Source organism: Myotis yumanensis, unplaced genomic scaffold, assembly GCF_028538775.1.
Source record: "Myotis yumanensis isolate MYYU_CA2020_CCGP unplaced genomic scaffold, mMyoYum1.0.hap1 SCAF_6, whole genome shotgun sequence".
Classification (NCBI taxonomy): Eukaryota; Metazoa; Chordata; class Mammalia; order Chiroptera; family Vespertilionidae; genus Myotis; species Myotis yumanensis.
In genome coordinates, this window is record NW_027223757.1 from 44,497,586 (window position 1) to 44,512,029 (window position 14,444).

Genomic DNA, 14,444 nt, shown 5'->3' on the forward strand with positions numbered 1-14,444 from the left:
CGTGGGGTGCCGTACTGCTTCAGGATGAGGGTCACTCCTTAGGGCCTGGTATGCTCACCTCTTTTTTTGGTTGTTGTTCATCCTCACCTGAGGATATTTTTCTATTGATCTTTTAGAGAGAGTGGAAGAAGAGGGAAAGGAAGAGAAACATCGATGTAAGAGAAACACATTGATTGGTTGCCTCCTGCACACACCCTGACCAAGGCTAGGGCCGGGGAGGAGCCTGCAACCAAGGTACGTGCCCTTGACCGGAATCAAACCCAGGACCCTTTGGTCTGTAGGCCGACTCTTATCCACTGAGCCAAACTGGCGAGGGCCTCACCTCTTTATTCACCTTGTCTCCTGGAGCCCCTTCCTGTAAGCCATCCAGGTTGGCTCATTTGCTCTGGCCTGAACATGCCTCGTGTGCCCCCACTCTGTGCCTCTGTCCATGCCAGTCCCTCTCATGAAATGCCTGCCCTTCCTCTCCACTGGCCCAACTCACGCCCACTTGTCAAGGCCCAGCTTCATTGGTTCTGCAAGAAGGCATCTGAGCTCACAATCTAGAAACACAACACTCATCTCCTTCCCAGAGGCTCATGGGAAAGGTATGCTCAGGAAAGGGCCCCAGGCTAGGAAGTAGTGCTTTCAAAGGAATGTTGTATCATGACTCCCTCGGTAACCTAATGAAAGTCCTACACCCTTTTCCCAGAAAAATACACGTGTGTAAACATATACAATTTACATATAAGTTTAGGAGATTCAGAAACCTTTTTAAATTACCTGTGGATTTCTTAAGGGGTTCATGGACCCCAGTTGAAGAAGCTTTCTTCTAAAGAGTCTTTAAACTTGTTGTTAGTGTTCGTCTTTCTTGCCTTCAACATATCCAGAGAGGAGAAAAATAAGAATGGGATAAGCAAGCAAAAGTCATCTCACCCTGGCCCATGTTCTCAGTGGGTAGAGTGTCGGCCCATGCACCGAGGGGTCGAGGTTCCATCCCTGATCAAGGGCATGTACCTGGGTTGTGGGTTTGATCCTTGGCCTTCGTTGGGGTGTATGCAGGAGGCAGCTAAGTGATGTGTCTCTCTGGCATCAATGTTTCTCTCCCCCACCCCTCTCTTCCCCTCTCTAAATATCAATGGGGGGGAAAATCCTCAGGTGAGGATTAACAAAAATAAAAAAAGTAATCTCTATTATTATTCCCATTGATTATGTTCTGAGTGATAAGGAAGGAAGGAGGAAAAGTTGACTTACATTGAGAGAATATGTTTTTTGACAAATTAGGTATTTTGAAAGTGACAGGATTTTGTTGTCACCATTGTCATGTATCTTTTAACCATCCAAAAGGTCTACTTATCAAAATCAGTTCAGGCCAGGTGAGATTCATTTGGACTCTGAAACCCACCTCTTCTGCATGGGCAGGCTGACTGGCCTGGGGCTGAGATGGAGGGAAACTGGCTGGATTTTTCCTTACAGGAAAAGGTCTGCACATGCAGATTTTCCTTTATTCATTTGCCCATTCATTCATTCATTCATAGAACAATTGTTGAGTGTATTTTCAAAAAAAGGATGGTGACTTAATTTCCTCCCTTTCTTCCTCCTCCCCCTCCTCCCCCTCCTCCTCTTCCTCCTCCCCTCTCCTCTCCTCTTTTCCCTCTTCCTTTTTCTTCTTTCTTTTCCCTCCTTCCTTCTTTTTCTTCTTTTTCACAGGCTGAAGTTATTTTTTGTTGCTCCTGACTATGACCCAGGTTGTTCTCTTTTACATGCAGTGCTATTTAAGTTAAATAAGAACTGATGGTAATACATTCAACGACAAATACATCTGAGTCTAAATGCTGAACTTGGGCCACCCAGCTTAGCAGGTCTAGGGGTCAATTGTGTGGGATGTGGAGTGCTTGACTTTAATTCCATGGCTTCCAGTGGTCTGGGTGAAACTCCAAGTTCAAAAGGGTCCTTGGTGAGTGAGACAGGAGGTGCCTCTTGCCTGCAGAACTCCTGCCAGTGCCAGGATTTTTGACATTTGAATCTTCACCAGAAATTTAGGAGGCAGCCACATATGGGCCATGCCCCTTAGAGGTGGTTACAAAGAATGCTGAAAAGCAGCTTGGAGGAAAGCTGATTTGGGGCTGACGGTGACCACCTCAATCATTCTGGCTCTTGCTGAAGCAGAGAACTTGTCCCCAAACCAAAGCTCTCTGAAACCGCTACTGGCTGGACCACGACACATTAAGACGCTCAGATTTCAAAAGGACTGATTGTTGCCCCAGATTGTAAATTTGTACAAAAATAAAGGGGATCATTGCAACAATAAAACAAATAACTTATGGATGTGGTCTAGCCAGTGCCAACCCTCCCTGTCATTCCAGTGGGGAAACAAGTTACCCAGAGCGAAAGATGGATACAGTGCTTTGGTGTTCTGTACACAATGAAATATTTCAACAATGAACTTGATGTCCTTTTTGAATATTTAAAAATTGCTGCTGTCCCTAACTATAGCTTTAAATATTTTTGAAACAATTTAATCATTGTAGAGCAATATATATTTATGATAATAGTTAATTTATGAAAAGTAGTGTTATTGTGGCTGATTCACCTCCCATTCCCCATTGGCAAGCATTTTTTTTTTTTTTTTACTTTGTGGCTCTGCAATTGAGTAACTTTTATTTATTAGTAACATTTAACACTCCCCTCCCTTTTTTTTAGTATTTTTAAAAATTCCCCCATGGCTTTGAAAACAGTAGGATTCACATCCTGAATTGCCATGTTAATTAGCATTGGCTAAACAGATAGCAAAGGGAACATAATATAATTGCCCACTGGAGGGCTAGAGAAGAGAAATGCTTTGGATATTTACTACCTCCCTCCTCTTAAAAAACACACACCAACAAACAAAAAACAACAATCTATGGACTTTTTCCCTCTAACAGTTGTTCAGAATTGGAAGATTTCTCTCATGCTAGCACTGTCCCTCAACAAGATCCCACATCTGGCTTATTAAAATATACACCATGTCCAAATAGTTATATTTTTGTCTTTAACAAGTTATATCTGAATTTTTTTTTCCAGCAATAAAGCTAAAGACAGTGCTCAAAATTTTGAGGGATTTCTGCTTCATTAGGGGCGACATGTTTGTGTGACTCTTGTCAAAGTGATTTTACTTCAAGTAATCAGTCTCATGGGATTATGCTTATTGTAAACATATGTTTTTCCCTGTGATCTGCATCACGAAGGGTGTCTGACAGCTCAAATGTTGATGAAGAAGGTGATGGCTTCTTGATAGTGACGGTCGGGAAGATGAGGATCCCAGCCTTTCACTTGGTTGTATTCAAATTTCACTGCGTAGACAAAGAAAATGACACAACCGGATGGTGTGGCTGGGCTAGAGGCGTGTCAGGCACACTGAAGTTTTTTAGACGGTGACATCCTACTAAAGGGAAGGTTGTAAATACAAAAACAAATGCAATCTTAGGAAGGATGGTCTATGGATATTCAGGTGGCTGGTGCAGGGAGCATTGAAGCAACCTGATCTTTGTCTTGTTTATATCCTCATGCTCCCAGATTGTCCCACCCGAAGCAACTCCCGGGAACCAGGGGAGCACTGAGTGGCCTGCCCCAGAGTGTCCACTCCTGTGGAACTTCCTCCTAGTCTTCACAAATGTTTGTGGCACATAGTTTCCATTTTATAAATATAAAATGTACAAAGCAATGTAGATTTGTTATATAGAAACCCTTTAAAATGTTTGGAGATACCCCAAGTCATCCCTAGGTAGGCAGTGGTCTCCTTGTGCTCACTCACCTCATCAGTAAAACTCCCTGAGCATGTCCCTCCGCATAGTTATCTACAAACACACACGCTGCTCCTACTGCTGTACTGAGATATCGTGCACACTGAAAGCCACGGCGAACACAGAAATTTACACAGAATATTCTCCTGTTCTCTGCCCTAGAGTAGAGTAAGAGGCAGGATAAGCACGTAGGTAGCACCTTGAAGGCTGCAACTGACTAAAGAGTGTGGATGTAACATTTGTGGCAAAGTGGGTGTAAAGTAAACGTGGATGCATGCTTTTAGTTCAGGCATTTCTTTATTATTTTTACTTAAAACAGGCATTTGTGGTTAGGGGAAGAGAAGTGTGAATTAGATCTTGCCTTTACAAGATCTCATTTTAATTCTGTTTTTGGGGATCACTTGTTCTAGAATGTCTTGAAAATTCCTGAAAGATTTTACAATCCACTGATTTAAGCAAAACAAGAAAAGAAAGGAGGGGGAGGGGGGGAAACAAATAATGCAAATGCAGGATGTATTGCCTGAGAACTTGAGTGCCAATGTGAAAAACATTTGGATAATCCCTGGTCACCATCATCTCATTGATATGTCTGTTTTCTGTTTGTTTATAATCTCGTGTCCTCAAATGTGTAGGAGATGGACAGATTTATTTTCTGGTCTCTGAGGCGGAGGGACCACTGCAGGTGTACTTGGAATCCGTATTTCAGCGGCTTGTGGGCAGGGGGGCAGGTGGACGCTGCCTAGACACATTGACCTGTGCCATCTGTTTCATAAACACAATGACTAGCATCTGGCTGAAGAAGGCCTCATGTGGAGCCGGCATTCCAGGGTTTGTTTCTGGACTGTGAGTTCCTTTAGCACAGTTACTGTTAGTACTCATAAAGCCATACCTAAACTTGTACACTTGATTATAAGACAGATTTGAACTGTGCACTCTGTTGGTTACTGTATATAGATGTGGAAATTCTGTATATTTGGTCTTAATGTTGTATGTATTTGATGTGTAGATGATAACGAATGGATATGAAATAGCTTTCTGTGAATGTCTTTATTCCAATTCACTTCTCTTCTGCAAATTTGAATCTTTAAACTTTACACCCAGGAGGAAAATATAAAACTTTTGCATCTAATGTACTGTTAAATGATGGTCTCTTAGATGATTGGGAGAATATTTTAGTTGTAAGGCTCTTGTATAATTAGAACAGAGGCAATGAATTTTTTAGGCATATAACTTTCTGAGAGCATTTCAAGTGAATATTTTTAAAGTGGAAAAGCACTTTGAATATGCTGTCCTACCCTCTCCTGCCCTTGCTTCCTGCCCAGTGTGCTGCCCTCAGAGCTCTCTGAGGAGTGATGTGTACTGGTGGAGGGAAGAAAAGGAGAAGGAGAGCGCAGGGCACGTTATTAAGACCTCCCCTTGGTAGCTCGGCTTGATAGTAGACCAAATTCCCTTTCTAAAAATACTATTCAATTAGTTTTCTCACCTCTTCAATCAGGTAATTACGATTCCCATTTTACAGATGAGGAGAGAGGCTTGGGGTGGTAAATTAGAGTAATGTGGCTAAAATATGCTCAAGTAATATCTTGCAGTTAGAGAGTTACAGAGAGGTTTTGGAAATACAAATCTTATTACTAAGTGTTTCACACATATATGCGTGAACTGCAAAGGTAGCTGGGCCTAAGGGCCTGTCAGGATTGAGGCATTCTGGATGTTTGAAATCCTATCTATAAATTGGACCAGCTATTATTCAAATACTAGAGGACCGGTGCACAAATTCATGCATGGGTGGAGTCCCTAGGCCTGGCCGGTGATAGGGCCAATTGGGGCCATCTCACCCAGTCCTGATCAGGGCAGCTCAGGGCCAGCTGGCCAGCCGGGGGGAGGGACAGAGAGAGGTTAGCCAGCCATGGGAGGTTGGTTGTGGGAGCGCACTGACCACCAGGGTACAGCTCCTGCACTGAGTGTCTGCCCCCTGGTGGTCAGTGCACATCATAGCAACCAGTCATCTGGTCACTTAGGCATATATATATATATATACTAGAGGCCCGGTGCACAAAAATTTGTGCACTCGGGGGGGGGGGGCGGTCCCTCAGCTCGGCCTGTGCCCTCTCCCAGTCTGGGACCCCTCGGGAGATAATGACCTGCTGGCTTAGGCCTGCTCCCAGGTGGCAGAGGGCAGGCCCAATCCCTAGGTGCAGCCCCTGGTAGGGCTCAGAGCAGGGCTGACTGGGGAGTTGGGGCGCCGCCCCCTGTCATGCACAGAGCAGGGCGGATTGAGAGGTTGCGATGCCACCCCTAGTCAGGCTCAGGGTAGGGCCGATTGGGGGGTTGGGGCACCACCCCCTGTCACATTCAAGGCAGGGTCGATAGGGAAGTTGTGGCGCCACCCCCTGTCACACACAGAGCAGGGCCGATCAGGGGGTTGGGGCTCCATACCCTGTCACGCTCAGAGCAGGGCCAATCAGGGGGTTGAGGAGCTCCCCCCTGTCACTCACAGAGTAGGGCTGATAGGGGAGTTAGGGCACCGCCCCCTGTCACACACACAGCAGGGCGGATCAGGGGGTTGGGGGCCGCCCTCTATCACCCACAGAGCAGGGCCAATGGGGAGGTTATGGCTCTACCCCATCACACACAGAGCAGGGCCCGTCGGGGGTGGGGTTGGGGCGCTGCCCTCTATCACCCACAGAGCAGGGCCGATCAGGGGATTGGGGCGCCGCCACTCTCACACTCAGGGCAGGGCCGATGGGGAGGTTATGGCTCTACCCTGTCACACACAGAGCAGGGCCTGTGGCGAGGGGGGGGGGAAGGGTTGGGGCGCCGCACCCTGTCACACACAGAGCCATAGCGTGATCAGGGTGTTTGGGTGCTGCCCCCTGTCACGCTGATCCGGTGCCAGGAGGCCTCGTGGCTCTGCTGATCCCGGTGCTGGGAGGCATATTACCCTTTTACTATAGAGGATAGAGGCCTGGGGGCCGGCTGGTTTGCCCTAAAGGGTGTCCTGGATCAGGGTGGGGTCCCCACTGGGGTGCCTGGCCAGCCTGGATGAGGAGATGATGGCTGTTTGCAGCTGGTCACACACCCTTCAGGGTGGGGGTCCCCACTAGGGTGCCTGGCCAGTCTGGGTGAGGAGCTGAGGGCTGCTTTCAGGTTGGCAGTTGACTGAAGCTCCCAACCGCTCCTTTTTTTCTTTTTTATTCTGGGCCAGCTTTAGCTCTGGCTCTAGCTCTGAGGTTTCCGCTGCTGAAAGAAGCTATCTGGTTTGTTTGCGTTCTATAATCGAAACAATGTATAACTCCAGCTCTGAGATCCCGGCCGGCTGAAAGCTGGTTTCTGGGGTTTTGTTTAGCTTCTTATTTGCAACATAGTACATAGTTTCTTAGAGCTGCAGCTCAGAGGCCGGCAAGTCAGGCGGGGAACGTTGGAGTCCGCAATCACTGGAGCAAGCAAGCCTCCCTGTTCCCTTCAGTGCATGGCTGCCGGTGGCCATCTTGGCTGACAGTTAATTTGCATAAGGATATGCTGATTAGCCAATGGGAAGGGTAGCGGTGGTACGCTAATTACCATGTTTCTCTTTTATTAGTATATATATATATATTATATATATATTAGCTTCTAACCATTTAGAGCAAATTACGATAAGGTAACATCCAAAATCACCAACTGCCCAGACCATAGGAATATCTATTAAGTATAAAATGAGAGAGCCCCCTAATCATATATTCTAGAGATACAAGTTTGTTTGTTTTTATCCCTTTTACACCCCCTTTCTCTCTTGACCGAATAAATCCCAAATATTCCGTCCTGCGTATTAACACAGGTCCTGCCTGGAAGTGCTCTGGGACAAAGAGACGTCTCCTTCAGCTGAAGTGGCTCCAGACCCGTCCATCCCGACTCACGCTGGGCCTCTGGCCCTCGGGGAAACGTGATTCTCCTCGCTTTGGAGCGGGGTGGGGGTGGGTGCGGGTGGGGGTGGCACAGGGAAGGGGCCATTTGCCTTTCCAGCGAGCTGTGCTCTCGAAGTGTTAAGAGAAAGGTTTGCTGCCGGTTGTCCCGAGTACCCCAGGCCCTCCTTTCCATGCTTCTGTCCTCCTGTCCTTGAGAGGAGGCAGAGCAGGCGGTCGCCTTGCTTGCCCGGGCTGCCCGGCCTGTTTGTAGACGCTGCCGCTCCGGGTACCATGGAACACTGACCAGCGCAGGCCTTTCTCTTAGACCTGCCGAGGGTGAAGGAGCCCGGCCTCGGGGTGACAGGGACTTCGGGAACAGAGACAATGACTGTGCTGTTGCCCTGCACACCCAAGAGGCACCTGATCTAGTTCAGGGACTGTTCTTGTGTGAGGACTTACTAGGAGGGTCTCCAGTTGAGGGCCGTCAGGACTGGAGAGTCGCCCACCGGGGGCGCGTTTGGCCGGGGCAAGCACCCTGGGTAACGCGTGCTCACCGTGCCTCCAGATAAACCCCGAATAAAACACATCGCAGCGGCCTTAAAAGGGAGGAGAGTGGGGGAAGGGCTGCATGTAGGGAGCAGTCCCAGCCCTGCCCCAACCCTCTCGTGTTCATTGCGTAGAGCCAGCTGCTTCCGTCTCTGCCCTCGCAGGCCTCCCCCCACTGTAGCTGGTGAATCCAACAAGAAAGAGCAGACATTTTAAGGAAGGCTCAGGGCTCAGGGCTCAGGGACGTCACACAGTCCAGCTGTGCTGGCGGCACAAGCATGGAGGGGGGAGGAAGTGGGCGGAGGACCCTGGGCACACTGTTGGGAAGTTATCCCGTTGTGGGTGAGGAGGGTTTCTGAGCAGCGGAGGAGCATGAGGAAAGAGTGAGTAAATGAGGCTCATCTGGAGGCAATCTGGATGCAGAACCGGTCAGAGGAGAGGCCGCAGCCGGGCAGCTGGGCCTGACCTCAGTGTCCCAGAGGGAAGCTGGACGGTGAGGTGGGGGTGAGGGCGGCATGGGGTGGGGTGGGGTGGTGGGGATGGGGAGAGGGAAAGAGCAGCCACCGAGCACACGAGAACCCTGGGACTCCTGGATGTGGGAGCACAGGGGGCTGGGAGAGGGATGATGAAGGGAACCCTGGGACATTGGGGACATGGCGATTGGCCGCCAGAGGTAGGAAATGAGAAGGGGTTTACACTGAATTTGAGGAACCAGTAGGAGAAGCAGGACTGGAACTTGGGAAGCTATGGCCCGAGGGCATTGCTGAGGAAGTAAGCTGGAGAGATAATAGAACTCAGGAGTGCCTGCATTTGTGTAATGCGCCAAGACCGTACCCTTTTATGTAATGATGTTTACTTTGAATTTATATTAGTTTACACAAACACTCCATCCATGCTTTTGTTCCGGCCCTCTGGTCCAGTTTAAGAACCCATTGTGGCCCTGGAGTCAAAAAGTTTGCCCACCTCTGGGTTAGAGGCAGCGAGACCTGGGCCATGCGCCTTGTAGCCCCATATGCAAACTCCCAGTCCTGGCAGGTTGATCTTTAAGATCCCTCCCAGCTCAAATGTCCTTCCTTCTTTCCCTGAGGTTGAAATCGCTTCCCTGTTGATTCTCATTGTGCTGAAGAGAGGAGTTTATTGACCAAATAACTAGTAATAGCTAACGTCTACATATTAGCTACTGTTCTTAGCAACCTGCATGTATTAACTCATTTATTCCTCACCACAACCTTGTGAGATAGGTACTATCGTCACCATCATCTTTACCACCACCACCACCACCACCACCACCTTCATCACCATCCTCAGTTTACAGATGGGAAAACGGAGGCAAACAGAGATTAAGTCACTTCCCAGGATCTCTGCCCAGTGAACAGAGGGGCTGTGGTTTAAATGCAGAGAGTCTGAGCGTACGAGTCTAGCTTTTCTCTACTGTATACCACCAGCTGTACTCCTTTCAAGGGATAAAGGATGCAAAGACGTGTCATAAAAGGGTTAAGGTGGACATGGAGTGCATCTGCGGTAGGGAGGGGCAAGGTTTTGCTGGGAGGCATTATAGCAGTTGCTTGCAGGCAGGTGTGGGTTGATTGGGTGTATTACCTCATGTCTTAGCATCAGCTAAGCCAGTGGTTCTCAACCTTGCCTGCACATTAGAATCACCTGGGAATCTTTTAAAATCCTGATTTCTGGGCCTCATCCTCCGGAAATTCTGTTTCTTTGTTATGTGGTGGGGCCACAACATTAGAAAAAAGAAACAGAATTTCCGGAGGATGAGGCCCAGAAATCAGGATTTTAAAAGATTCCCAGGTGATTCTAATGTGTAGCCAAGGCTGAGAACCACTGAGCTAAGCCAACCCTTTTCTCCTTAAAAGCAGCTTCCCCAAGTCACTGTGCAGTAGCTTTTCCCTATGAGTGGAGCCCTGGGAAACTGCATAGACAGACCCCCAAGGATGGGGCACTCTGGGAACCACATGCCCTCCACAAAGCCCCTGGCTGTATCCCCATTAGACGTTTGTTTTAGTTTTTTCTGTTTGTTTGTTTGGGTTTTTTTTTGTTGTTGTTGTTAATCCTCACCCGAGAATATTTTTTCCATTGATTTTTAGGCAGAGTGGAATAGAGAGGGAAAGACAGAGAAACATTGATGTGAGAGAAACACATCGATTGGTTGCCTCCCGCATGAGCTCCAACCAGGGCCCAGGCCAGGGAGGAGCCTGCAACCAAGGTACATGCCCTTGAATGGAATTGAACCCGGGACCCTTTGGTCCACAGGCAACGCTCTATCCACTGATCTAAACCGGCTACAGCATTTTTTGTTGTTTTTGATGGGTATTTACTCTAGCTGGCTCATGTAGGATGTCTGCTTTCTGGTGTAGGACAGCTTTAAGGGTGTAAAGCCTGCAGCAGCCGGAGGCCAGGACTGCACCGTCCACTTCTCCCCACATGACAGCATGTACATGTAGTAAATGCTCAATAAAGATTGGTTACAGGAGCGGGCAGGTTCTTGGGTAAAATATAAATCAAATTGCAAAGAAATATCCAGTGTTTGACAGGATAGGCTATGCAAAGGCAGTAAATTACTCATAGAACAAACCAGAGGTGACTGAAGGATGGGGTAGTAATTTCTGGAGGCTCAAGTGGTTTATGCAGCCCTCAGATCCCTTGATGGAATTATAGCCCCGAAACTCAGATAGCTCTTGTTTCTTTGACACACATATACCATGGATCTGAATCCCGAATCCTGCTAATGGTTGGCACTGTGTTTTCCCCACCCTGTGCTCTTATGCTGCCCAACAAGTTCTTTTGTTAGAGCCTCTATTGTTAGGTACATTCACCTATTTTTTGTCTTATATTGTTATTATGTGTTGCAGGATATTTAACTTAATAATGAAACTATATGCATTATAACTTTGTGGATAGCTTTATTTTGGGGTCTTGGAAGTTTATTCCTTGTAGTATCAGTTTTGCATAGTACAGGAAGCAGAGTGAGGTTAGTGATTCACTCTTTCTTCAGTACTGACACATGTGGAGTTAGTGCGACCTCTGCACACAAAAAGAGGAGAAATTCCTGATAGCTAGGAGGTAAGTCTTCTTCTTTCACCTTTTCTACTGGCTGCTTCAACTCTTTCCTGACATTAGGAATTTGAGTCCAAAGTAATATGTTATTGTTTTTAGCCCTCTTTCCTATATTGTCATATATATATATATATATATATATATATACACACACTAGTATATGGTACTAGTGGCCCGGTGCATGACATTTGTGCACTGGGGGGGGGGGGGGGGGGAGAGGGGCCTGTCGCTCAGCCTGGCCTGCACCCGCCAGCCATGAGCCTGACTTCTGGCTAAGCGGTGCTCCTCCTGTAGGAGCACACTGACCACCACGGGGCAGCTCACCCCCCTGGTAGTCAGTGCGCATCATAGCAATGGGTTGTTTTGCTGTTCCGTCAATTTGCATATTAGAGTTTTATTATATAGGATAATTAGTACCTTAATAGCAGACATGAGAATGTCAAGTACAATTAGAAGTTTTTTACTTTTATATAACTGCCCCTGAAAAATTACTCGGTGGAGCAGTTTTTTCCTAGTGTTGGGTGAAGTTTTGGCAAGCCTCATTGTTTATCTGCTTACTTGTAGTCAGTGAGAAGTTGGATATCTCCTTAGTCCAGCGGTTCTCAACCTGTGGGTCGCGACCCCTTTGGGGGTCGAACGACCCTTTCACAGGGGTTGCCTAAGACCATCGGAAAACACATATTGAATATATAATTACATATTGTTTTTGTGATTAATCACTATGCTTTAATTATGTTCAATTTGTAACAATGAAAATACATCCTGCATATCAGATATTTACATTGTGATTCATAACAGTAGCAAAATTACAGTTATGAAGTAGCAACGAAAATAATTTTATGGTTGGGGGTCACCACAACATGAGGAACTGTATTAAAGGGTCGCGGCATTAGGAAGGTTGAGAACCACTGCCTTAGTCCCTCAGACAGCTGCAGTTCTGTTATTACTACATGCAGTCAACTGTAATATGAATTTCTGAATTGTGGTCAATGCTGACGCTGCTCTCCTGATTTGCTTTTGCTATTCACATTGTTGATTTCAATTTGGGTCCTTATTGCTTCTTGTCAGAACTTCTTGCCCAGATGCCTTTGATGGCTCCTCACCTTCTACAGAATAGTCTCAACTCTTTGTCAAGGGCTTTCAGTATTTGGTTCCTAAGCATCTCGTTGTCCTGCTGTCCTTCGTTTTCTTGAAGAACTGTGCCCTCCCCAGGCAGCTGACTTACTCAACATGGTGTCATCCCCTTGGCCACTGTCATGTCTTGGTTCGTGGGGTTCCATCCTGTTGGCTTATGTGCCCGTCCCGTGCATTATGGCCACAGCAATTCATTCTTCTCTAGGAAGTCTCCCTGCTCGGAGACATGGTCCCATTTCTTCATTTCTGAAGCAATCATTGCTCATCTGTTCCTTAAACACCAAGCATGTGCTTATATGCTTTCCTGTTCATGTCCTGTCCCACTTTCTCGATTATAAACTTTCAGACACAACACCTGAGTTCCTATATTTTTAAAATTTTCTCTGAGGCTTTGATAAATGTGTGTTTTCCCAGGTGGTGGCAGTGGAAATAGAGGGTGAGAGGCATATGCATGAGGAAGCATTCACAGACTTTGCTATTACTGCCTTATCTAATAATAATAAAGAATAAATCCTTCTTGGAGGTTTATTTTTATTTGCATGCTGTTCAAACTCTTGAAATAATGGGTTTCGTATGCATCCATACTCTTGTGCAAACAAATTCTTCCTTTTATTTGTCCTAAATTGCCCTTTATACTAATGATCCTATTTAAAGCATAAGGTCTATATGCCTTTTAAAGGTTAGGGCACTGTTTAGCCAGACGCCCAAATATTTATATACTGAGATCGACACGAGTGTTGTCTGATTAATACCTGTCTTCTTGGGAAAGCTGTGAATAATGTCAACATGAACTACATTATTCCTGCTAAAAATTCATCCATTTAGTTTAACTTGCATGTAACGACACCTGAAAGTCAGGAGCTGTTTGCTGAGCCTGATGCAACACTGTTGTAGCTCATTCGCACCGAATGGCCCGGAAGTCCCTTTAACATCCCGAGTGGGAGAATCCGCATAAATAGAAAGTTTGGGGGCTCCAGGAAACCTTTAATATGTGATGAATATAAAGGGAAAATGCAATGGGTCTCAGAGAAGTCCTTGTTTGGGGGAAAAAAGACACCTTTAGGAATAAAATCGATTTGAGAGTTAAAACGATGTTATTAGCCAAATGCTTTACATCAATGTCAGTTGAACTCTCTCAAAATAGCTAAACAATAAAGAAGGTGCTGATGGAGCTATTAAATAGATTGAAGAAGACCGGGGGTGGGGGGTGGGGGGTGGTATGGGAGTGGGGGGTTGGGGGGGAGGAACAACTTCTCCATTCTCTTTCCTCTTTTTTGATTCCTTCTTTTCTCTCCTGTTACATGACTCAGTTTATGCTTTTTCTTTCCTCATAAAAACTTTTACTTCCCTGGTCTGTCATCAGCCTCTCCTCTTTCTCTCACTGCAGAGTCCTTTCTCCCCTCCATCCTCTTTCCTACTCTCCCTGAGTCATATTCCCGCTCCGCTGTAAGTTACAGAGTCTTGCAATTTGAGAGACCAGGAGGCCATCTAATCTAGTCTCATCTTTTTACAGGTGAGACTGAAGGAAATTAACTTACCCACTCAAGGCACCAGGCAGCGATGGACAGGGCCCACACAAGACACCTCACATCCTAGTATTCAAAGGAACTGAGGTGTCATCCATCCAGTGCAGAGCACTTTCTAAAACATCCGGAAGTATTTAGCCTGTTGGAGAACTTCCCCAGGGAGGACCGCCCACTTCTCGGTTAGGTGCATTCTTATATTGGAGAATCTGATAGAAAGCTAGTCTTTAAATCCTGCCTCCCTGTGACTTTCTGCCACTGTTCCTACTTCTGTCCCCTGGAGTTACAAGGAAGGCTTTCTTTCATGTGCTCGCTTTTACATAGGTGACAAGGCAATAGGACTCCCTTCGGCCTCTCGTTCCCGACACCAGTCATCCCCAGTTCTGCTCATGGTTCCCCATGTCACATGGTTTACACGTTCCTTACCACTTTAGACCCCTTCCCCATGATCTCTAGTCAGTGTCATTCTTATAGGATGACAATGGACTTAACCACAATATTTCACAATATTTCACATAATA